Source organism: Ambystoma mexicanum, chromosome 3q (assembly GCF_040938575.1).
Source record: "Ambystoma mexicanum isolate Mex_15411 chromosome 3q, UKY_AmexF1_1, whole genome shotgun sequence".
NCBI lineage: Eukaryota > Metazoa > Chordata > Amphibia > Caudata > Ambystomatidae > Ambystoma > Ambystoma mexicanum.
Window position 1 is genome coordinate 390,471,239 of NC_090926.1, and position 27,011 is coordinate 390,498,249.

The following is a 27,011-nucleotide window of genomic DNA, read 5'->3' on the forward strand; positions in this document are numbered from 1 at the left end:
TGAGTAGGCACCTCACTCCTTGGAGCATAGTATACCCGTTGCTGGTAATCTCACAACTGAACGTATAGTTTCACTCTTGGTCATCTAAGTGACCCCATGTATATTAATAGAGACAGTCTCCTATCTGGGAAGACACTTATATTTCTGTTAAAATACTCTGAATTCTCACTCCAGTTTTCTCGATCTATAGATCCATACCATATTCATTCATTGTGTGTGCAGGGGTGATAACTTGTGTCTGAGAGAGCTCATTCTTTCAGAGGGATAAAGAGGTGACCACCCCCTGTATGTGGGATCAGGCTAATTTTTTGTGTTAGGAGTAAGGAGACACTGGCTCGCGGAGGACAGAAGACAGAGTTAAGGAAAATACAGCGCGAGTGAATCTGCGACTCGATAGGAAGTAGGAGAAAGGATAAAAACGCATGCGGCAGGAAACGGGGAGCATTTCAGGGAGGAAACCTGAATTGACTGCAGCATATTCCTAAAGATTCAGAAAGTGACCCCATATCAAATATAAATTGATCATCCATTTCTAAGACAACATTTGCGATTGTTCGAGTTGAAAATGAAATAGACTAGCACTTCAAAGATGTGAACATGAACAATATACAGAGAACCATTAACTAACTGGGAATGAGGAAAAGATGACGTTTCCATAATCTCACAACGCAATAAATTGCCACAGGAAACACCTGGGGATGTATTAATCAAAAAGGAAATGATGCTTTAATTTGACGTTGAAGAACGGGTTGGCTTTGAGTTTAAAATGAAGAATGATGTTGTCCTAAGAATGAAGAATTGTTAGAATTGAAGATTACTGTAACAGAAAAAAGTTGTTGCTCCTGATGAAGAGAGGCAAAATCTCTCGAAACGCGTAGAGCTCATTTGAAATTATTTGTTTTATAAATATTGGTTTTGAAAATATTTGCTTAAAAAACTTGGAGTTTTTGGTAGCTTTTTGAATTTGTTTGAATTCTTTTGAATGGTTTGAAATATGTTTAAAGAAATTGCTTTGGATTATTTGTCAAGTGCAAACTGAGTTGTTGAGTGAATATAACTCAAAGAAATAATTATATTCTTTTGTAAAATATGTAATAATACTATTAGTAAAATAATTGAAAAATAAGCTTAAAACTCTTGACTGCAATCTTTGATTGAACTATACATCAAGTATTTGTCAACTCTGGCTGGTTCTAAATAACTCTGAAAATATTGAGAGAACAAATAGTGGAAATTATCAAAAAAACTGAGATTTGTTTGGAAAGTTTTCTTTCCACTATTGAACGGTGTGCAGGGGACGGGAGTTCCTATTACCAATAGGAACTTCATTTTGTTCATATGTTTGTTGACTTATTGATGACAGAGTCATTTTTTTCTCCCCTGCACCCAGAAAAAACGGATTAGTATAAGGTTCAGTTGATTAGAAAAATAAGGAACACTATAAGCTGCTTATTGAACAAACATAAAATAGAGTGTGCTTTCCCCGCCTGTTGTTTTTTTATCAGGCTAATTTTGCCCCATGGCCCCTCCAGAATGAGTGAGCAGGTTTTAAGACCCTGCTGATTCTGCTATCCTACAGGCTCGAGCCTTCTATCCCTTGCCCCATCACGGCTTCCAACATCCTGAGTGGCAGTTTATGTACAGCAGGCAGTTCGGGACATGCCTGTTGCCAATAGAATGTAGCCAGATCTACTATTTAGACACTGGAAGAGTGCCATGAACCCACATTGGTGGTGAAGAAGCACTCAACATACAGAACACAATGGTATAGTGTTGCAGTCCTGATGAGAAATTACAGTTTGGTTTGTTTAAATGTAAAGCAGAGTGGCTGAGAAGTACACACACTGTGCCATTAAAAATAAAGCAGCTGTGGTGGGTGGAAGTGCTGCTTCGGTGGCATCAAGAGTATGTAATTCCTTGTGGGGTAGTGTTGGTCATTTCCTATTGAATTATAGCAGTCCTATTGCGAAGTGCCATTAAAAGTGAAGCTATCCAGTAGGCTGGATCATTGCTGCCCCATAAAAGGTGTAGCAGCCTCTGTGAGAAGTGGCAGTACTGTCCCAATGGTGAGAAGTGTAGTATTTTCACATTAACTATGCTTAAGCACTTTGGTTTATTGAATAGTGCCGCTACATTCGGAGTAATTCCATCCCTTTAAATATATTAGCTCTTGTATAACCACAACAGTGTTAAGTTATTCTGATGATATCATCCTCTGCTGGTTGAGAGCTGCATGGTTTCAACTTCCAGATGAGCTTTTGAGGAAGAGCAGCACTTCTTCATAACACAAATCCATGTATGTAGACATATAATGTAGAACCAAATGATGCCGGATAAGCAAATATGCCGGATAATGGAATTTTTGCTGTCCCGAGAGCAGAGAGAAAGAAAGCTTAGAGCGGCATAACAGAGAAAAAATAGAGAAAAAAGGCTGGATAAAAAAGCTTCCTGGACCTATGCTTTGTTTACTGGCACGGTACTATATGGACACTCAGTTACCCAGGTTGTAAACCTTGGAATCCAGCATTGTTTTCTAACAGGAATAGGTCTATTAGCAGCAATTGGGAATGCCAGTTAGTAGAGTGTCCCCGTTAATAAGGTGCTACTTAGCAAAACTTTTACTGTAGTTTTCAGAGGACTCTTGTTAATGGACCACCAAATACAATTCTTCATACTAAATGAACTGGATTTGGGAATACATGGAGGTGGTTACATTGTATGAAATATAGAGATTTTTAAACAATTAATGCAGGTCAATGGTGACCAATAGGCTGATTGATCTATTTTTGTCTGTCTATTCTCCATCTACACACATGTCAGACATCTGGGAAGAGAGGTTTGAAAATAATCTGAAAGTAGGATTTTGGAATTGCTGTCACAGAAGAGCAATGGAAACTCCAGTAGTGTTGGAACATCTGATTAGTGACGCCCAAGGTCAGATCGGCTATAAAGTTCTCCGTTTAGAATGACCCCTCCTCTCATGTGGATGTGTCAACCTACCCAACTCTCTCAGTTGTGCTGGAAAAACTGTTACATGTTGCAGATGTTGTAGGACATTGTGCGAAGTAGCTATTTTTTATTTTTGGGTGAAGGGCAACATGAACAGGTTCTATGTGCAAATGTAGTGTTGTGAAAAAGCACTCTCACCCAAATTCTAACCAATGTCTTTAACCCTAACTTCTAGCCTTACCCTAACCCCCCAGCCTAACCATGAAGCATGCAATTATAAGCCTTCCACAGCTTCCTTAATCCTAATGTCTATCTTAAAAGTACTGCATTTCGCTACTTTTCAGCTTCGTTTTTGAATACTTTTTGATATGCAATTGTTTCACTGCATAGCTATTTTCAGCACACTTTTTTCACTGACTACATTTTAGTTGGCAGCATTTTCACGACACACCCTTGAGAACAATGTCGCTTTACATGTAATACCTCAGTTCCATTGCTAGGAAACATGTGTTTTAACCATGTCATCCACATACCGGAGCATGCAGCCATCCTACTTGAGACACTAGAAGCTGCTGATGTTTCTTTTCGTTGGCTAGGACATCTGCAATGCCTCTTTCAGTGAAAAAGGGGGAATAGAAACAGGGTAATTGTAACCCTTAAGATGTGGTATCAAATTGGGTCTGATCAAAATTGACAAGTGAAGTAGGTGGACTAGGCTGGCAGGTTAACCAAATTGTCATATTTGGGTGCACATCCGACTAGTTGTAAGTTCTTTACCCCCAATAATTCTGTATATTTACCAAATGAAGAGGCTGTTACTGGGATATGCTCTGCTAGTCGGAGGCCTGGTAGGGCCATAGGCCGTGCCTTCCTGCTCATGGTCTGTACGGCTATCCTGTATACTGAGTGCATGGATCTCTCTTTTGTTGTGTTCCACGGTTCATTGGTCCAATGGCTGTGAGGGCCTGGTCTGTACAATATAAAAAATACATGTTCCTAAGGGTAAGGTAGGTGTAGCTCATACATCAAAATCCCAGTAGTGCCGAGTCAGCCCTTCATCCTTTCCAAGTTTAAGAACATGAGTGCCTTGTGTTTATGTTCGTCCAGACCTTATGATAAAACTATCCCTCTCCATAATTCCGAATAGCGTGTGGAAGGTTGGGGCTTAATTACATTTTAACGCTAGCGACTCATTTGCACAGTGCCATTGAATCTGTTGTATAGAGTCTGACCACTCCTATCACAGTGCAGGCTCTTCCGAAGTGCTTCTGATCGTTCAACAGATGATGCAGTGTTGGGCACTGGAACCCAGGCATACCATGGGTTCCCATGTCAATCATCTCCCGTCTTAACTGTGTCCAATCAGTACAGCCTTTAGGAAAATATATTGATTTCTTCCTACAACCCATTATACAGCAGACCCATACATACCTAAAGGACACAACCCACTTCCTTAATAAGTTGATGGAGAGCACATTTATACAGGATAGTATCTTGTTTACCATTGATGTTACAAGCCTATATACTTCAATCCCCCATGATTTGGGACAGGAAGCTATTGAATGGATGTTACTATTGTCACCAGAGATCAGAGCACAAAAATAATTAATCCTTCTATTACTCCAGTTCATAGCTGAAAACTCATACTTCCAGTTCAAAGATCAATTCTTCCTTCAAGTTTCTGGCACAGCAATGGGAGCCACAATGGCTCCTACATATGCAAATTGTTTTATGTTTAAATTCGAAACTGATCATGTGCTCATGCATCCAAGATGGAAAGGACAGATACATCTATGGACTAGATTCATAGATGATCTCTTTGGAATCTGGTCAGGAACTATTGATGAACTTAATGAATTCTTTGAATATCTAAATACTAAAGACCAACGAATACAGTTTACCCATGAAAGTTCTAACACACAGATTCACTTTCTCAATGTATTGGCAAGTAAAAGAGACACAGGATTCAAAACATCTTTGTACCGAAAAGCAACAGATAGGAATAATTTGCTTCATCGTTTAATCTTTCGTCGACCAAGTCTACTTCAGAACCTTCCATTCAGCCAGATGTTACGCATCAAGAGAATTATCAGCGACCCGTCGGAATATGAACAAGAACATGCTGACATGTGTAAAGAATTTCAAGCACGAGGATATACAGAGACAGACATTGGTCGAGCTTCACAGAGAGCAGAATCTATGAATAGAGATTGCCTGTTGGACACTCGAGACTAGACTAAAGATGCCTCTAATCTTGTTTATGTATCAAAATGTTCGATTCAAAGTAAAAAGATCAAGAACATTATTAAGAAAAATTGGTCAATACTAACCTGTGACACCAGAGTGCAACATGCAACATTTGTTTAAAGAACCCCCAACTTTCGCTTACCAAAGAAGCAGGAATTTAAGAGATGAGCTCATATCCACCAGACCTGCTGTGAAGAAGCCCAGTACTGATAGAAAAGGTACTTTCCCGTGTTTACACTGTACAAACTGTAACTTTGTCACAAAAGGTGACACGGTCAGCCACTCATGAACAGGACAAAAGATCAAACTGAAGGACTATGCTACATGCGATAGAAGTTTTACTTAAGCAAATGTCCATGCGGCTTACACTACGTGGGCAAAACCAAAAGAATGGCCAAAGCACGTTGGAATGAGCATCGCTCATGCATAAGTAATGCCAACATGGGCTCAGCTGTAGCAAGACATTGGCTAGAAAACAAACATCATGTGTCACAGATAAGGTTCCAGATCTTGGAAGTAGTGAGAACAAGAGATCCACACGAAAATATGAACATCAAATTAGATCAGAGAGAGACTTTTTGGATCGACAAACTGGGATGCCTAAACCCATCTGGGATGAATGATGAGATTAATTACCAATGTTATCTATATAGAGAATGTTTAATTTTGATTTGATGTGATGAATTTTATTTTTTCTACCTGTTTTTTCTACCTGTTCTTTTATGTTCATGTTTCCAATTAGTGATTTAAGATGAAAAGTATTATTTAAGCTACTAAGAACATTCACTTACAGCTAGAGTTGTAACGGAACATTACTCACATAGAGGGGTCCAAATGAGGTTACTTCGCCTTGATAACATATTTACTAGTATTATTTACTAAGTATGTGCACTTTCGGAATATTTTCCGCTGTGATGCAATTTAACTATGTTATACCATTAGGCCTCTGAGCCCCACTTAAGCTTTTTCCACTAACGACACGAGACCAGTAAAGACAGTTGATTTGCGCTACTTTATGATCTTTGGAGTAAACCCTCCCATTTACAGATTTACATGAATCAATCTTATAGCATGAGTTGGTAAACTCATAAGTAGCGTATATGACGTATAACCTGCTGAATTTGGGTTAGCTCGCGTTGAGGATCATGGCAGTCTGCAGCTCTTCCCGGCCCCTGCTGATTCAGCTGTGCTGGGGCGTGAGACGGCTGAGTCATGACACACCCACAGGAGTGTCAGACCCAGGCATCTTATGCTGCTGCCATGGTTACATAATATCATGATACACTTTTATACGGTATATGACTTTTTGTACCATCCCCCTACTAACTTGTAAGAATTGTAGGAGTTTTATTTTGTTCAGCGCGACGCACATGTCTCACGCATTTTTTTGGTTAACATAGTGAGGATCAAGCTGATTAGCAGCACGTCCCGGCCCCTGCAGCTGCAGCGGGATTAGCACGCTAGACTGCTGAGTCGAGACACACCCACGGGTGCGTCAGACTCAGGCGTCTTGGCCTGCAACCATGGCAACGTATGAAAACAAGTGTTGGGAGGACGCGTACGCGTTCTCCTTAACACGGCAGCACGTAGGTGAAGGTAAGCTGAAACCTCGCTCCTGCGATCCTCTAGATCGCGTAAAGGACAATTCACTTACATTAGGATATCTGTACTCAATTCTGTATATTTGTACCTTTATTTAAAGGCACGGATAGAGCCTGCACTACTGTCATGTTATCACGAATTAACGGGATGCACCGTCGTGCAAGTAAGCCACGTTTTACTTTTATTTTTTAATCAGGTTTATTTTCAAAGCAATATTACTGATAGTAAAGACCTAGTCAGGTTGGCATTGCAACTGATTACGTGTATCTCCCATTTTAGGGAGGATTGAGTTTTGGAACCGCTCATGGTTCATTTGATTCAACCAGAGATATAAGATAGAGGTAATTACATTTAAGTTCTTACGAATTGAAACAACAATATAATATAATGATATTTTTTCCTGGTACGTGAAGTACATTTGGTTGATCTCTGTTCTGTTTGTTTTTCATTTTTTCGAAACATCCTGAATAATACAATTGGAACGTTGGTATGTAAAATCTAAATTATATACACAAATATTTATTCTTTGCTGTGTAATATGTAAATACTAAGATTTGTGCATAGGGGGCATTGCCCTGATGAAGGAGAGTGATATTCTCTGAAATGCATTGGCTATATTAAAAATGCTTCCCCTCTGTTTAACATGAGTCCTATGTGGTGGCCTATTATCTTCCATACAAGAGCTATCAATTAATAGATAATAACTGCACGACCAAACCTCATGAAAAGAATAAGTACCTAATAGTGGATACACAGTTATTTTATGACAAGCAGCAAATATCGTTACAAATGGAGTTAGTGTCACAGGAACATAGTTAATAATTACGTGGTGCCCGCCATCCTGGCTTTTTTGTTTATAGGGAAATAGGCCCATGGCCAAATCCAAAAGCTCATAAAGCTGTGTGGGCCACTTTTTTGGCAAATGTTGGCCAGTTTGATGAGTTGCTTCACTATACGGCTAGTCGTTTTGACCAGTGATGCTGAATAAATATTTTTTTTAATGCACAATTTGCGTCACATTTTATCTTTTTTACAGAAGGTAAGGCTGGCATTGTGATGCCGTCAATATTGAAGAAGGAATATTGTAGATCAACCTTCTTGATCATTGATGCAGTGTCTACCAGCAGGATTTCTGTCTTGTCATCATTTAAACACAATCAGTGGGTAGCCATCCAAGCCTGGATAGTCGTTTAGATGGAGTTTAAGGTGGTTGAGTCCTGGAGATAATTGCCGGAGAGGGGGAGTAATATTTGTGTATCATCGGCATCGTTTGTATAAGATTGATAGATTCCAAAAAACGAAATCTGCAGATATCAAACACAGAGCTAATGGCCAAACATTTTTGTGATGCCCCTTTACGAGTGTTTGCCCTGGCCAAGGAGCACCACCAACAGAAGATGCAAGAATTCTCTGAGTGTATGGTTGGAGGAACCCAAATTTAGTTTGCTATTATGATGGCAAATAAAAGAAAACAAAGCCATGTTCAAGCCAATACTCAAGGGCGAGGCTACTGGTTGCATAGAAATGTCTATCAATTAACACTACCAGACACTATTGAACGACAATAACCAGTTCCTAGGTGGAATTGGAATCAACTCTGTGTCTGCATGGTAGTGCAGAACATGACAAAAACCCATATTCCACCAAATGGATCCAGTAAAAAAACATTTGCGACCAGTAGGCTGGAATTTCCACCAAGTTAAAATGTGGAACAGTCTCTCCAATTATCGCCTTAGTCGTCTAAAGTTACCCTAAGACAATGGTATTCAAACCTTTTTAATGCCGAGCCCTCCTTGAGTAATAATGTTGTTGCCAAGCCCCCCCTTGAGTACACATAATGCTGCTGGGCTCCCCTAGATGTCATTTCTGCTTACATTTTCTATTCAAATCAGTCAGCGCACTGGGTTTTGGAAGAGCTTCATGCACCCCCCCTGCCCTCCACCCCAGGCACCCTCCTTTGGGACCCCCAGGGGGCCAGCCCCACAGTGTGAAGACAACTGCCCTAAGAGGGGGCACATATCTCATTTTGACCAAAATTCATTTGAATTATAAGTAGTGTCTATTGGATCCGGATACTGACACATGGGGTTTCGTCTCCTGAGCTACTTTGAAGAAAGTTTTGGAGATGACTAATATATTGGGCGGAGCGGGTTTAGTATTTATATTGCACAGTTTAAGGTGGTCACTGTTTTATGCACTCCCAATTTCAGCACTTTAGTGGACACAGGAACACAGAAAAGGTGATTTGCCCATGATCACACAATTTTGTTAATATTGGGAATCCAGTGCACCCATTTCCAAATGATACAACTATGTCTTCAACAATGTGAAACATACATGAACTGACCTATCAAGAAAACGTGTCAGGCCTTCCACCTGCTTATTTACTGTGCATTGTATAGAACGGATTGGCATAACTTTGATTGTTTAACCCGTGGACAGGATGCAACTTATCTTTCAGAGACCCAACCCCAGGGAATCTCCCCACCCACCAAACATTGTAGCCTAGCATTTGTTTGACTTTTCTGTGAAACAACCAGGACTCGTAACTGAACCTGCTAATCTACAGGAGGCTATAAAACACGTTAGGAAAAGCAAGCATTGCTCTCATTTAGAGAAGAAATTAGCAAAATCGCAAATGCGTATCTTTCGAAGACAGTGCATGAAAATAAGTAGATTAAAACATTAGAATTTCCTCTGTGGAACGTCAAATTCAAAGGAGAAACTCTAGATTAAGATTTGAGAAGATGACAAACTTGATGAAACAAAACCTACTTCAACATATCAAAATAGGTGATGGACAGCAACATTTAAAAAATAATAGGAGAGGACTCATGCAAAATCTTGCTCCCAGGTTATATGGCTGCAGACCGCTGTTGACACTTACAGCTTCACTCCATTAAGTTCTGCTCGCCAGTCTGGTGTGCATGCAGTGAGAATGGCCCAGCAGAAGGGCAAATGAGAAATTACAAGCAAGTGCAGGAACCCTGTCAGCTTCGGCATTCTAGACAGGCAGCCAAGGCGACCCTGCAACCTGGTCATTGACACAAAAGAAAGAAATGCTCACTTGACGCTGCCAAGTTGGCCTGAAGGTGGATCCCCACTTAGACTACAAGGCCTGCAGAAAATTGCCCTCCCTGATGGCCCTTTGTGACAGGGTGGGCCCAACAGGCCTTTGCTAGCTCATACAAGCTGTTCCTCTTTTGATGCACACTTAGGTTGCAAGTGCTGCTTACAACATTTGCTTGGTTGACTTCTTGAGTGCTTCCTCTCATGGACAATACATGCAGGCATCTTGCACCAGGAGTGCTCCCCAATTGGGATCAGGGCACGTGCAGATGATTCTGCACATGCGCTTTGCCCCTAGCAGAAAATCTTTGTTTGGGGGCGCACCTCTGGGTGGTTACCGAATTTCTAAGTGCATCCCTAATTCCAGAATGTGCACACCCTGGAGTAGCCTTCTCCTGCTCCAGGTCTTGCCAGGAGTATGGCAAGCACAGGTGAACGTACAAGGTTGACAGTGGCATGGGCGTTTCTACTCTGAGGGAAATATCAAATTGGCATTTTATTTGAAGCGTTCTCCCAGTAGCCATATGTGTGCAGGGCAGTGGTGGAAATGGAAAAAATGTGGAGGGGGATCCCACAAAGGCCGGTGTGGGGGTGGAGTTTGGAGGAGGGGGTGGAGTTCAGAAGGGGCGGGGCTGCCAGTTGAACTCGGATCAAAGGAAATGTTAAAAATTATATTTAAAAAATGGTGCAATTTCTTTAATTGCTTGAAAAGTACACAAACCATAGTAAGCGTACCTTGCTATGGTGTGTTTACTTTTCAAGCCAGCACCGTCCGTGTCAAAATGTATTTTGAAATCCCAAACTACAAATACCAGAATTCATTTGTGAAGGCAACAATCACCGACCCACGAAGCTGGGGGCTCAGTGATCATTGCGTTTTCCAAATGGATTCTGCTTTCTGCTAAATCACAGCGTCTTTGACCCTCGGCGAACCTGGATGCCCGCCTCAGGGATATATGCAAAGTGCGCTTGTGCACAGCAGATTAGGTCAGAGAGGCGAGCCCCCAGGTTTGCTGAAGGTCTGCCTTGGCTCCTGCTGCCCGTGACATAGGTAGCGGGGGCGGAGTCAGAAGAGCACTCGCCATAGTGCTGTGTGCGGCTCCTCCCCCCTAGCCCTCTACCGTAGCGTGGAAATCGCTTTGTATTTTTTTTTTCTTCCTTTTTTTTTTCAAAAGCCCTTTATTTCGTGATGGGCTCTTTGGAGTTGAGGCTGGCCGGATCCCGAGACCCAGCTACACATCTGGTGTCAGATCTCGGATCTGGCGAGAGCCGGCCCATTGACCAGCGCTGGGTTGGAGGGCTGCTAACAACAACTAGTTTCCAGCGCTCCACTCACTTTTGTGCTGTGGCAATGCACATCTGAGCATTGGGCATATGTCCAATGGAGAGATATGAACTGAGAGTATGCTGCACTTGGGCTTGCAGTCCAGCCCGTCCCCACTGCACGCAGATTCCTTCCGTTCCTCGGAAGATTCGTAATGGAAGATCTTCTGTTCATATTTTTTTTGTCTTGTCATTAGTGGTCAATAGCGCTAATGTAGTATTCAATACTAAATGAAGACTAAAAGACTAGAAACAAGTATTTGTGTGGTATTCTGTTAGTAATCGACTAGTATTCATCCCGCTGAATGGTCTTCTTATAGTATGCTGCTGAAAAAGAAGGTATAGGAAAATCACATCACCCAAGATTCCATCGAAAAAGATTTCCTCAAATTTTGTACAATTAATTTTTCTGCAAATGTATGTGGGGGTGCGGGTATGGGTAATAATTAATAAGGGGGCTACCAGAGGTATCCCCTGACATATATTTGCAGCGAAATGTAACTAAAGAAAAAAAGTGCGATGAAATCTCCTTCGATTTAAAAATCTCGAGGAGATCACATAGATCAGAAAAAGAATACTATGTGTAATACTATAAAAAGGCAAGTTAAATACTACAGACTTTGGTAAGGGAAGCTCCTGCTGATGAGATGACCAGTGAGGTTAATGTTTTATATGCATGAACCCGGGTCCAGAAGTGTCTCCGGAGGCATAGTGGAGCAACACAGTGCGGGACACCGGCTAGTATGGCCTTTAAGAAAGACCTGTCTGTTAGGCCACGAAATATCATGCTTACCTGATGAAAACCGCGTGGCGAGTGAAAAGCACAGAGACAGAGTGGGGGTGGCAAAGCAACGAGAGACTGAATGTTACACAATCGCGGTTCTCTGGAAAGGTTCACATCAAGTTATCGGCAGCGATAGGGAAGTACGCTTTGGGCATTGCACGCCTACTGATTGCGCAAGACGCCATCTTGCAGATTCCAGATCCCTTGTAAACACTCTAGTCAGTGGGTGGCCCTTTGCCTCCCCCCAGGCATACAGCTTTTCAGCATCTTGCCCTCTACGCATTTCAACACTATATGTAGGCTGATGGAAGGACTAGGTGGTGTATACAGAAGACACTTCAAAATTCTCAGGGGAGTGTCGAGAGGAAGGGGGTGGGGGGAGCTAGGAAGGGCTGGAGTTTGAGAATGAGTACATTTTGTACAAAGATGAAACCTGCCTACAGACATAAGTAGAGTTTGACATTATGTCCCAGTGTTCACATATCATTGGACAATTCCTACGGGATTCATCAAGGTTCGTAATTCTTTATTGTATTTAGTCATCTGGGCTCTTTGGAGGCGATGGAGGCCATTATTCAGGCACTTGAAAGCAGCAGGGAGAGGTGAATTAAAGGGGTCTAAAGAAAACAATTATGAGAATGTTTTCGAGGAACCCAATGGGAACCAAATAAAATGCAGGAAGTGGAATGTAGTGGGCTGTCCGATATGTTGTCCATTAGGGAAGGCTTCACGGTACCATGGAGGGGACTGAGTGCAGAAGCAGGGCAGACAAAGAGACCCGCAGGTACCTACCGAGAGCCAGTTCCAGGCATCTGACAGGCTAGTAGAAGTTAGTGGTGGACTGGGACCCAAAAGAAGCCCTGTAATTCTTTTCAAAGTGACCCCATATTACCGATTTTCATCAAACCCATCCCTTTTTCTATGGGAAAATGTGGAAATATCACACAAAAGAGACCCACTGTGATTAGGACTATGGGGACATTTCCAGAGTTCCATATAGGCCAGCCCACCCCATCCCTGGTAGAAGTCAGATTGGGAGGAGGCCAGCACATATTGTGGCACTTTGAGACCGCAGTTAACCAGGAGAAAGCAAGCGGCCATCTTGACTGATCTGTTTGAGGAACTAGGGAACTAGACTAGTGGTACTAGATATACAGTGCCCAATGGAGAGAAAGTGGATTGCAAGCATAGCGGGTGGTTCCAGAAAAAGGATTGCCAAGGGGCTGAAGTGCATTCTTGCTGAATTGAAGAAATAATCAGTAGTCCTGGCCGGTGTGTCTTCAGAAAAGTGTGTTGAAGTACTGAGTGCCACTCTAGACGCTCAGAAGGGGTGAAGACCACGGGGTGAGTATGATGTATTTAATGGGTACTTGCAATGAAATGTTATATGTTAGTTTCAGTTTGGTAATTTATTTCGCAAAAACAGCCATAAATGTTACAATAAAACATAATACACAATTTAAAACATTAAAAAGAAATTAAACTCAAATAAAAATTGAGTTTAAATTGTTGATACGGTCTTGTAAAAGTACACATACCAGCCTCAGTGCAACATCAATTAAGAACTCGTACAATGATAATAACCAGATTAGCACTAGTGCATCGGTTTAAGCAAAAAAGCACTCAAAAGCACAGTTTCAACAACGTCATAAATACCACCAATCCTGAAGTAGTTTACAAAGAATGATACCTATTTAGTGAATTTCTGACACAGGATAGATAGTTCCACCATACCATGGGGTATTGCTAAAAAGAAGAATCGCAAATTCTGCCCAATTTTACCCAGCGTAGAGAGGGACACATCCTGGAGTATTTTACACATCTGGAGACATCCAAATCCCCATGGTTCCAACACAGACTGGAGTCCTTAATCCTGGAGCAGCCCACCTATCCACAACAAAGTCCAGACCGTGCTGGTAACACAATGTACATACTGATTGTGATAGCTTACCTAGTGCCCAAATGTTTGTTATCTGACCCAAAGTAGTGTTTCCAATAATTGTGAATATTACCCAGAGTCTAAAGCCCCATCGTTTTATAATTCAGAATTCGGAGAATCTAATGCAGAAATGAGAACAAGTTATCATGTCTAGAATAGAGAGATAAGTCCTATTGTACTTTGCTCAGGGTTGAGACCCAAATTCTGAAACATTTTAGCTAGAATAGAGTGACATGTCTTGCTGTATCTTACCCAGAATAAAGTCCAGATGTTTCCTAAATCATGCAGTAGCTTGACCACAGCAGAGTCTTCAATTCTGAAAACTCTTGCTCGGCGCAAAACTCTGAATGCCAGGGAATCTGACCCGGGTATATCGCAAGCTCCTGGAATATCTAGCATCTCCTGATCCTCTAGAATGTTACCCGGCTTTAACTAAACAGGGAATTGTTACACTTAAAATGGTATTCTAAACGTGAAAGTATCTCACCCATAGTAGATTTCAGGTGCTGGAGTTTCTTAGCCCAGGGTGCTTGCAAGTTAACCAATGGAACTGAAAGCTAGAGAACAAAACTGCCTCAAAACAGAAAAAGTTATAGGCTTGCAGGGCAGATATTTTTTTTAGATATACATGTGACACAAAAAGTGACGTGTCTAAATCTAGAAACACTTGGTTATTTATTTTGTTTTTTTAAGCACACTATATATCGATTTATACACGTTCAGAGCACTGGGTAATATATGTTATAGGTTAAAGAAAAAAGAAATGCAGGTAGTGAGACTCCAACATGGCCACTTATTCAGCATTCCTCAATCGTTTGTGCTGCATAGTGCTTGCACGGATGGATGGAACTTGTGATGTCAGAGAGAATGCTGTGAGAGTGCTGTTGTATGAGTGAGAGAGTCTTTAGGTAGAAGAAAGGTTCTAACCCAGGCAGTTAGAGAGATCAAGCCTGGGAGATGGGAGTCAGTGGGTTACTACTAGGCTTCCTACATGTCTTCCTATGTAATAGCTTAATTTAACAAGATAAGAAGGAATAAAGGAATTTACCTGTAACTCATTTGAAGTGTCTGCGGGGCTGCATTATTTCGCTGGCGACGAGCTGGTCTTTCTAGAGGACCAGGATAAGAACCTGCATGGCAAAAAGGAGAAGCTGGAATAAGGACATTAAGAAATTGATTCAGGGGTGTAGAAGAAGAGAGAGGAACCAACTACCCCTAAGAGTAAGTCCCATCACCCAGGGCAGTTTAGAGGGGTGTCGTGAATCACCCAGGGAAGTTTAGAGGGGTGTTGTGTATCACCCTGTACAGCCTGCATAGTACGTGGTCTAGGATAAGACAAAGACAGCAGAACAGCAGGGCGGCCCAGGAGGTGATTGAGCAAGGCTGCAGTATTTTGGACCTGGTACATCATAGTGACTGTGAGGGGTGTTGAAGCAGCAAATTAGCTTGACGAACAGATGTGAAGTGCCAGAAAGTGGAGCATTAAGTAACCTTGTGTAAACGACGGAGGTGGGCTGTCGGCTGAATGTGCCTTTGACGTTCCTGGCTGTTATGTTGGTGGTGTTTGTGCGGACTATGCACTGTGGAGACTTTCCTGGTATCTTTGCAGTGCATTAGCGGGGGAGCAGAAGCCATTGAAACGGCTGCTCTGCAGGAGTTCTGTCTTGCTCTGGAGACCACGGAGCACTGATGATGTAGGTGGCTGTGGCCAGGTGATTGCGGAGCCTGGGATCTTCTGTCCAATAAGCATTCCAATCTGCATTGGGAAGTTTCGCCAGGGACCACTGAGGAAAGAACCTTCCGACGGGTTGAAGTGACATCAAGAGGGAGTCGTGATGAGCGGAAAACTTGCACCAGAGCGGATCCCCAGGAGTCAGGATAAACAAGAGCAAGATATCTTGGGATCAGTGTATTGAGAGCACAGTATTAGCATAAGAAATGTGTTGAAAAGTACTTGCATTGCAGTTTTATTAGCATCTCTGTTTTTAGGCTTTGCAGGTGCAGCACAGTCAACACAGCGTGGACTTGTAGGGCGTCCATTGATCTATTAGAGTGTGTTGTGGTTCTGGGTTCTTTGTGATGCTTTGGATACAAATAGGGGTTATGTTAATAACTGGGTTAGGTTTAAGGATCGTGAGGACTTGGAGGAGAAGAGTGGCTGCATGCCACGAGGACTTTTAGGGATTATCAGTATGCGTAAATTGATGTACACCTTTAGGTATTGAAGAAAAGAAGTGTTGTAGGTGCTGTTAAACTAGCGCCCATAAAGAACAAGTATTTTATTTATTTATTACATTTGTTAAACGCCCAAACCCTCGGGTATCACGGCTTTGTTACAGACATCTTATCATAAAAATTCAACAGTAGTCCAATTACATCAAATAACACATTAATACAAAAAGTTAAATGTGTTAATACATTTCATGGGCTAGGAAGTAGGTAAGTAGTTCTGTGGGAGCTTGTTCTGCTAGGTACATGTGTGCTGAGGAATTTGTGCATGTTAAAAGTGCTGGTAAGCAGGATGTGTGTAAGGAGTGGTGAAGCTGAGAATGAAGTTAGAGTTAACAGGCTTGAGGATTTGCAGGGTTATTGCTGTCGAAACAGCTGTGGACTTGGAGGTCTTTTATGAATTTGTAACAAAGGGTTTTGTAATTGGTTGAAGGTCTCATCAGAGGTAAAGATCTATAAAGTATATGGTGCAGAGTTTGGGATTGCTGAGAGAGAAGTCGACCACAGACCGACACTGCGCTCTTTAAAAGCGGGCCAAGTGTATGGTGCAGAGTATGGGACTATCGCTTCCGGTGTGTGGCGGAGTCATTGGATATATGGTTTTGTACTGCTGTGAGAGTGGTCGTCCACGGACCGACACCACACTTTTTCAAAAAGCGCGTCATCTTTATGTGCAGAGTATGGGACTATTGCTTCTGGTGTGTGGAGTAGTCATTGGAAAAAAGTGTGGGACTGCTGCGAGAGTGATTGTCCAGAGTGGCACAGCACTCTTTAAAATCGTGCCATGTGTATGGTGCAGAATATGGGACTATCGCTTCCGGTGTGTGGGGTCGTTTTGGAAAAAGGTGTGGGACTGCTGTGGGAGTGGTCGTCCATAGAGCGGCACTGTGGTCTTCAAAAGTTTGCCATGTGCATGGTGCAGGGTATGGGACTATCGCTTCTGGTGTGTGGAGTAGTCATTGAAATATGGTGTGGGATCATGCTCTCTTGCGTGAGATGTGGTTGTTGGTGTAGGGGAAGCCCCTTATTTGTTTTCAGAGCTACACCGCTCGTTAAAATTGTGTCAGTGTGAGATGTTGTGTGAGATAGGAGTGGTGCAAATTTGCATGTGCATGTGTGTTTTGTGTGTGCTGCTTGCCCATATGCTGCTTGGGGGTTAATGCTGGAGAATTCTGGGTTAGGAAGGGAGGTGTGTTGTATAGTGCTTGGATGGATACATGGAACTTGTGATGTCAGGGAGAATGCTGTGAGAGTGTTGTTGTATGAGTGAGTGTGTTTTTAGGTGGAACGGTTTTAACCCAGGAAGTTACAGAGATCAGGTTTGGGGGATGGGAGCCAGTGGGTTCCTGTTAAGCATCCTATGTAACCTGATGTTAAGGAATAAAGGAACGTACCTGTAGCCGAGGTTCATCTACCCGTGTCCTGCCGGAAGTCTAAGGTGACGGAAAGTCTGAAATAGGTTAGGATGCTTGCTACGTCATTGGCGGGTCAGATGCTCATTGGCTGATGGATTATCGGATCCTTAAATACTTTACCCCGCGTGGAGTCTGAAATTCAGGTTCTTTTACAAGTAGCAGAGCCCAGTGTTTAGCTGTGATTATGTGTAGCTTGTGGTTCACACGTGTATATGCCCCTCCTCCCTCTGTGTGGTATTACAGTGTTTTATTGAGGGTGAGACCCACATCCTTTCTCACAGTGCCAATCTATTCTAGTTACTCACATTTCCCACGGGTGCCCTCTCCTCACACTGCCCAATAGCACCAGTTTCTTGCACAGGGTTGCATGTCTTTATACCAAAGTCAGTTATAAAGAATGCACATATATTGAATATTTTATAACGAAAAATGTCATAGACAATGCACTTTTTTGGGGGGGACGGGTCTTCCCCAAACCCCCGTTTCCCACCGCTAAATACCCACTCCAACCATTTGCCAAAAATATTTAACCTTTTACCCCACCCTAAATGCATTCTCTATAAAAACGTTCGTTAAAAAATGTGTTAAAAGTTCATTCTTTAAAAAATATTCGCTATAAAGACTGCATACCCTTGCACGGTGTTCCAGTGCGTGTTCCTAGCGTCACCAACAAGTGCCGGCTCCTCATACAGTGCGAGTGAGTGTCACACTACAATATTTCACACTGGCCACCAGAATGAGCTCCCCAAACTTCCAACCTGTTCCAGTTCTGCACACTGTCCAGCACCCCCATCTTCTCACAAGGCCTACAGGTGCCAGTTTCTCACACCTTGCCTATAGTGCCTGCTTCTCTCCTCACACTGCCTACCAGTGCCTGATGCCCACACCATTCACTAGCACAGGCTTCTCGCAAGGCCAGCCAGGGCAAGTCTTTGACACTGCCCACCAGTAAGGCGTCAATGTTCACACTCCATACCAACTCAATGCGTGGCTTAACTTATGTATTGTAGTGCCCCTCAAGTGCCTTTTGCATTGAATGCGGTTGGAAAGGCACCTCAAAGGCGAAGACGTGCTGTGCCAATTTTAAACGTGAGGCGCACTTTTTGCACAAATATGTGTGCATAGTTGATATTGCTGGTGAATTGTGCAGACTAAAGTAACGTTTCAAGTGCATTCGTTTCGGAAATCCAGTTGAAATGATGTGTGGGGATTTTCCTAGACCTAACTTTAAGTCCCGGGAGGTCCTGAAAGATCAACTTGGTGCTTCCCATTCTGCAGCCTAACTACTACTAACCTGGCACCAGCAGCGTGCACAGGAAACTCCCACAAAAACAAACAACACCCACAGGCACAAGGACTCTTTGTTTAACTCGTGACATTGCGCGATGTTTTAGGAATTGGAGAAGCTCGGTGTAGTGTAGGCAAATGTTTTGGGGAAAATACCTGCACCAGTATGCGGTTACAGCCTGTACTTCCTTATGAATGCTGACCCCTAACATCAAATTAGCTCTGCGCAAAAGGTTTGGCCGTTAGTAGGGTGGCAGTAGATTGGGAAATAGGATTTCCAAAAGGGTGGTGCCTCTGAAAAGCATTAGGGCCAGAGATGAGTCACTTGCATACTAACAAGGCAAACACCGTAAGAGTCACCCACTGAGCCTTCAAGGAAACTCGTCCCCTTTAGTTTTACAAGTGTCTCAATGGCCTTGCCACTCCTTATCTCTGTTCCTTGACCCCTTTCTACTCCCCTGCCCAATCGCTCCTCACCCAATCCCTTTTTCTCTTAACTGTCACTGTTCCCCCTGTGCGCCAGCCATTTGCCACTCCTTTGCTCTGCGTGTCCCTAAAAATTGGAACTCTCTCCCTCCCTCTCCACGTTCCATATCTTCTTTCACCTTTTTAAGTCACACCTCAAATCAAAGCTCATCTTCTCTCTCACTGATCTTTTGTTTTTGTTTTCTCTTACGCGTTCATTTTTAATGTACCGTTTCTGCTCTGTTCAGCACTTTGGCATCAAGCGCTCAAAAATTCAATACAATGGCATTGAATTTGCATTTCACACAATAACACCAGCCATAGCCATTGGCTTAGTTAACAACCAGAACATCCCATCCTCCCGAGATGACGTATGTCAATACGAGCCAGGAAAGGAATGCAACCAATCACCAGCACTACAAAACACATAATTAATTAATACATTGCTTGCTGTCTTTCACCAATTACCAAAGCCCCACAGGATCTTGCGCCTCCAAAAATATTCTGAGCACTCGACCATCCTGGTCAAGTGACCATCCAGCCACTGCCATGTTTCGTACATGCCTTTCCTCTTCAGTCATGCTACAGCCAAAGGCACACCAAGGAAGAAACTGTTTACAGCCTCTCTCTGATGACTGTTGAAAATGGCATCGATCAGTCAACACACAACGAGAGAAGATCTTCACCTGTTTTCTATGATCTGTGCCATTTTTGTCATTCCCTCTAATGGAGCTGGGCACCAATTAGTATGAAAGGCACTCTGCATGTTTCCCCTCTCTGTAAGCAGAGACCATTGGTGTCTGTTCTTGGGACAGGCAGAGAGGTCTCAATCCATTTGGTTATTCGCCTGTTTTTAACATCAGCAAAAAGCAGTCCCAATTCATAAGGATAACGTGTAATGGCCGACGCATTGTTTCCCCTAGACGCATTGTTTCCTCATAGGGGCCGCCTTGGCTCATCATTTGCCCACTGTGCTGGTAAAAATCACAGGGATCTAGGAACCGCTCACTTTCCCGTACCTTTTTACCACTCCAGCGCACATGGTCGGTTCGCTCTACCCAATATAGAATCTCCAACCAAGTGGCCTATCCCTGAGGAGCTGGCAGTCAAGATTCCACACCGAAGGGAGCATGGATATATGCCTGCAAAACACCAACAGAATCCTGAACCAGCTGATGATGGGCCAGAGTTATCCAGCACTCCTCGACAACCGGAAACTTTCCACACCACAATTGATAAGGGCGGAGGAGGCCTTCTCAAAATGACCCACAAGCTCTTCTACAGATATACACTGGCATTCCAGCCCCCCCCCCCCAAACCCTCACAAACAAGCTGCTGCAACTTATCAACAGTGCAAAACCAGTCCCCTGATTTCAATGGCCTTCAATGCAACCATTCAGAGAATCTTAACAATCGAATATCAACAACTCCCAAACCACCAAAACATCCAGTGTGTTATTTGCACACAGGAGCACACATCGCAGAAAATGTGATGGGTGCGATTCTCAGAAACAACTCCAAGAAGGAACTACTAATGATGGCTCCCAAAAAAGATCTAAAACCACCCCCACCACCTCTCCAACCAACACAACACCATTCAGGAAAACCAAATTCCCACAACCGAGAGAGCCAACACCTCCCCCGCCATTAATATCTTGACATCTGGACGTCACTAGTCCAAATACGCTCATTCCTGCCAAAATCCCACCTCTCTACAGGCTCCAAGCAACAGCCAGAGCGAAACACCATTACTGGGACATCCCACTTGCAAACCTGCTGAAAAAACGGAACCCTTGACTGAACGACTGAGTAACCCGACTCATCAAAGTCACAAAGAGAGCACGTACAGAGTCACCCCTCCTGGCGTTGACCTCACTACAGCCTTCAAACTCCTCACCTTCCCCAACAAAGCCATCTAGGGCACTGATCCATGAAAGAAATTAAAGACTGATGAGGCCAATTTTGATTCTGAATTGAACTTGTACCCCATCTCCCAGACTTGTCCACGGATACCCTGATTCTCCAAACACACCACAATAGGACCTAGACTTAACAGCGTGGAATGCACCAGCTGTGGACCACCACACGCCACCCAGCCTAGGGATGTCGGTTTTCAGGAACACTGCAAAACCCAGTGTGTCCCCAAGGACTGGATAACTCGACAAGAGAGTGGTTGCTTGCTCCCCATCCAAGCCACTTGACTGTCCGCTACAATCCATGCCAGTGGCGAGACGCCACCGACATCAACCATAGAACTAAGGAGTCGCCTGACATCACTCATCGGCGTGAGGTCCAGCACATCAGTTGCAATCACAATGCCACAGGGCCAGCACGGCAGCTCAGTGGGCAGAGCGCTCGCAGCAGGCACCTGGGATAATAAAAGGCGTAACTTTGGTTCATTGTCATTACTCTGCCTCTGAAGTAGAGGGACACGACGCGGGCGGCGTGCTCGGCGGGGAGGCTGCTGGAAGAACGGCGGGGGAGGGGGTGACATTCAAGGAGGTTGCGACCCGGGGGAGAGAAGGAAAGGGGAACTAGTGTGCACGACCCTGGACAATGTGTTTCCTAAGTCTGGCGTAACCTTCCCCTTCAAATCTTTACTCACCCATTCCTCCCCTTTCAGTTCCTCCTCACTCCCCCTAAACAGAGTCACAGGCAACCTTTTTTTGCCGAGAAAGCAAAAAAAACAAGACTTCGTTGTGTCCCTTGGCGTTGTGGTTAACTGTCTTGTCGACGTAGCATAAACGCATCCTTATTCCATAGTGCGAAACTCACGGGTACAAAAACCACAGGGAAAGACTCGCGTGCACACAGTGAGAAGGGGGCCAGTGGGTCGCCTCTGAGGGATCTGCGTAGCTATGCGATTCTGGAAGGAGGCGCGGCTGACCAGGCCTGGGGTGCGTCATTATATAAGTGTGGCCGTTCTGAAATAGCAGGAGGTGCTGCAGATCGGGACTGGTGCATTATTAGAGGGTCTATCTGAGTCACTGCTGAATAGCAGGAGGTGCTGCAGACCAGGACTGAGGTGCATTAGTAGAGGTGTATATCTGAGTCACCACAGAATAGCAGGAGGACCAGGACTCTGGTGCATTAGTAGAGGTGTGTATCTGAGTCACCACAGAATAGCAGGAGGACCAGGACTCTGGTGCATTAGTAGAGGTGTGTATCTGAGTCACCACAGAATAGCAGGAGGACCAGGACTGAGGTGCATTAGTAGAGGGGTGTATCTGAGTCACCACAGAATAGCAGGAGGTGCTGCAGATCAGGACTGAGGTGCATTAGTAGAGGTGTCTATCTGACTCACCACAGAATAGCAGGAGGTGCTACAGACCAGGACTGAGGTGCATTAGTAGAGGGGTGTATCTGAGTCACCACAGAATAGCAGGAGATGCCACAGACCAGGACTTAGGTGCACTAGTAGAGGTGTGTATCTGAGTCACAATAGAATAGCAGTAGGTGCTACAGACTGAGGTGCATTAGTAGAGGTGTGTATCTGAGTCACCACAGAATAGCAGGAGATGCTACAGACCAGGACTGAGGTGCACTATTAGAGATGCCTGAGTCACCACCGAATAGCAGGAGAAGCTACAGACCAGGACTGTGGTGCAGGGCTGGCCTTAGGGGCAGCAGCGCCCTGGGCGAATTGGTGCTCCTCCGTAATCCCCCCACTGCACGCCCCTGGTCAACAGGGGGCAGGGTGGAGCCAGGATGTGCGGTAATGAAATGAGTAGGGTGAATCAGCACCCTATTGTTATTATATTCCCTCCGCAGCCGCGGGCGCATTCAATAACAATGGGGCGCCAGCCACGCCTTCTGCCACTACGCCAGCTCGGGGAGTCCTTGAAAGACTCCGCCGAGCTGGCGTGGCAGGGGCTAATGGCATCCTAGGGGGCATGGCGCCCCAGGCAGTCGGCCGGCTTGCCCCGCCTAAGGCCGGCTCTGCTGAGGTGCATTAGTAGAGGTGTGTGTCTGAGTCACCACAGAATAGCAGGAAGTGCTACAGACCAGGACTGAGGTGCATTAGTAGAGGTGTGTACCGGAGTCACCACAGAATAGCAGGAAGTGCTACAGACCAGGACTGAGGTGCATTAGTAGGTGTGTATCGGAGTCACCACAGAATAGCAGGAAGTGCTACAGACCAGGACTGAGGTGCATTAGTAGAGGTGTGTATCGGAGTCACCAGAGAATAGTAGGAAGTGCTACAGACCAGCACTGAGGTGCATTAGCAGAGGTGTGTATCAGAGTCACCACAGAATAGCAGGAAGTGCTACAGACCAGGACTGAGGTGCATTGGTAGAGATGTTTCTGTCGGTCAGTACTGGAATAGCAGGACTGAAGAACATTATTAAAGATGTGTGTCAGAGCCGGCACCGAGCAGCACGACCCGCTTCAGACCAGAACTGCACTGAATTACTAGATATGTATGTCTGCGTCAGTTCTGAAATATCAGGACGTGTTGCAAATCAGGACTGGGTGCATTATTCGAACTATAGATCGGTATCAGCACACAGACAGCACGAGTTGCTACAATCCTGAAATGGGGTGCGTTATTAGAGATGCGTGAGGTACTAGAGGCCTTGGCTGCAGTGCAATCGCATAGAAGTGTGCGGTGTCATTACTGGAAGACCAGGTGGTGCAGCAAACCAGGAATGAGGTGCATTACTAAAGATGTGTGGCTGTTTGGGCACCAGAATTCTAACAGGCGCCAAAGACCAGACCTGAGGTGTAATACTAGCCGGCTCGGACTGGCCTATAGGGCAATAGGCCCATGGCCAAACCAAAAATGCAAAACGCTTGTGTAGGCCAGTTTTTTGGGTCAAAGTGGGGCACTCTTTTTGGCAATGTGGGCCAATTTGATGAGTTACTTCACTATGCAGCTAACAGTTTTGAGCAGTGTTGCTGAATAAATATTCTCTAAAATGTACAATTTGCATCACATTTTTATCAAAAACCTCCCCCTTGCGTACTATTCAAACAGTCTGTTACAAAAGGAATGAGTTGTCATTTGCAACTGTGGGCCACTTTTTCGTCATTGGTGCCCGAGACAATGTTATGCCTCAATCCGGCCATGATTACTAGAGATGTTTGTGTCGGAGACACTATTGAATTATTAAAGACAAGGTGTGAAAAGCATTTTTAGAGATTTGTCTCTGTGTCAGCAAACGAACCGCATGAGGTGCTACAAATCCGGACTGAGGCCCATAACTAGAATTATTAGGGATGTGTGTCGGTGGCACTTCTGAATGAGTAGGAAGTGCTACCGACCAGGCCTGAAGTGCATTATTATGGACGTGCCTTGGTTTCAGCACACAACTAGCAAGGGGTGCAGCAGGCCAGCCAGGGATGAGGGGCATTATCGGAGATATGTGCCGAGTCAGCAAACGAACAGCATGAGGTGCTGCATACCAAGACTGAGGTGAATTACCAGAAATATGTGCTGACTTATCAGGAGGAGCTGCAGACCGGTAGTGGGGTGCATTAACAGAGATGATTGACAGAGTCAGCACTGAAATAGCAAAAGGTACTCCGAAACCGGTAATGAAAGGGTGGCCCCTCACACTTGTGCACTCAAACGTCTGTGATCAGTCATTCAAAAAATGATTCTGTTCCTTGTTAGTTTTACTAGAAGTCCTTATTTAGTCAAGTAACTTGCTATGTGAAGGTTACATCATACTTGTCAATCTGATAATTTTAAAGCATTCAGCGTAAATAAATACAAACTTTTGCTTTTAAAAGATTTTTTTTTTACAGTCTCACTGCACAGCCAAACCTCTCCTAATTATTTTTTTCCTTGTTTGCTCTATTTAAGAGCTACCTCCATTTTGTCCTTTTTGTTCTGGTTTGGCAGTGTGATTCACTTCTTTCAAACCAACCCCACGTGGCGTTGGTTCTGTTATCCTGTTTCTCTGTTTTTAAATCTGTGCCAGTCTTTTTAGCATGGTTTCCAGGAATATTCCCAGCCCTCTTGTTATTTTTTGGTTTGGCTCATCATATGATGCTGACCACCATTGTTCGGGGTCCAGGTCACATGTTGGCATTATTATGGGTTGTAATATTTTTTCCCTTTCTATTCTGAACTCGGGGCAAAACAAGATAAAATGAACAAGATCAAATATCGTGTGGTTTCTTCATCCTGCTTGCACAGCCGACATTCTTTCTCAGTCTCTAGACCATATTTCATCAAGTTCGGTTTAGTTCTCAGGGTGCTGAGTCGAAAGCGTAAGATTAGGTCTCTATGATTTTGGTTTGCACTCTTTTCTAGGTAACCTGGCAGACTTTTTGGGAATCTGGTGATCTTTGTTGATAAAATGTGGAATTTAGAGGCTATTTGCGCACTTTCTGTTTCCGCCCAGTCAATTGACAGCAGCAATATTTTGACCTTCTTCGGCTGTTTACATAAAGCCTCTATTGATACACTCAAGTTTTGCAAGATCTCATTGCATTTTTTCTTCCACTCGATCAGTGGCCAGAATGGCATTCTTTCGATTTCTCTTTTAAAAATTGTGTATTGAGGAGGACAATTTGGCAAAGCTATCTTTCTAAAGGTAGCTAAAGCTTTCCACACAATGTGTACCTGCATAGAGTGCAGCCCCAATTCATGTCGAATTGTGCTCATTGGTACACAGGTCGGAATTCTCAAAATTGTTCTCCAGAACCTGGCTTCCCGCCTATCCCAGGTTTCCCACAGGATTCTCAGCGCTGTGTCACCTGCATATGTTCTTGTAGGAATTACTTTCGCATTGTAGAAATCTATTATGGTTGAATTGAAAATTTGCAAAATTTTACTTTCAATATCAATGCTTGTGCTGTTAGTTGGTCGGTTTTATGTTGAAGATGGTCAAGATGGCTGATCATTCCAATCGGCACTTATAATTTCCCCCAGGTATTTTGTACTCTTCACATTTGGTATGGCCTTCTTATTTATGTGCCATATGAATGCTTTTTGCATTTTTGTTCTTGATTTTTTGATTACCATTACCTCCGATTTTTCTGGATTGATTTTCTGCTTGTTTTCTTCAACATATGCATTTAGAGCCTCCAACTTTTTTGCAGGCCTATGGGCGTTTTATCCAGCACTATCAGGTCATCTGCATTTAGCAGGTGCCATATCATGCTTTCGACTATTTTCAGCGAGCAAGCTCTAGGGGGCTCTAACCAGTCTTTTATTTCCAAGATATAGGGCTTCATTACGACCCTGGCGCTCCTGTAATGAAGGGTGCCGGTACACGACCGGCACCCTTCATTACGGGAGCGCCTATTACGAGGATCCCTTTGCGGGACCTAGAAAAGACGTCTGGTAAAACCAGAAGTCCTTTCCGGGTCCCGCGAGGGGTTTCCGGGTCCCGCGAGGGGAAGAGGGAGCTAATAACGGGCGATTTGTAATGTGCCCGTTATTACCTCCCTATGGGGGCTCAAATGGGAATGGGGATGGGTTCCTGCAAGGAGGAATTACCGGGTCCTCCAATGTCGGAATGACCAGGTAATTCCTCATTGCAGGAACACGATATTGGAGCCCCGTAAGGAGGCAGCCATGGTGCTAATAGCATCATGGCTACCTCCATACTCGTAATGAGGCCCATAGACGTTATAGAGTACTGACGCCAGTGGGCAGCCTTGTCTGTGTGGCTGATAATTCTGATAATTATGATTTAACCTTCTCATAGCAAGTTACTTGACTCGATAAGCACTTCTAGTAAAACTA

General features: G+C 43.9%; 1 protein-coding gene across 5 annotated transcripts in view; it reads left to right on the forward strand.

Moving 5' to 3' along the window:
• The window catches only part of CSF1R (colony stimulating factor 1 receptor), a 300,046-nt gene that overhangs the window by 22,258 nt on the left and 250,777 nt on the right, over positions 1-27,011 (forward strand). The gene's annotated exons all lie outside the window — the stretch shown is intronic.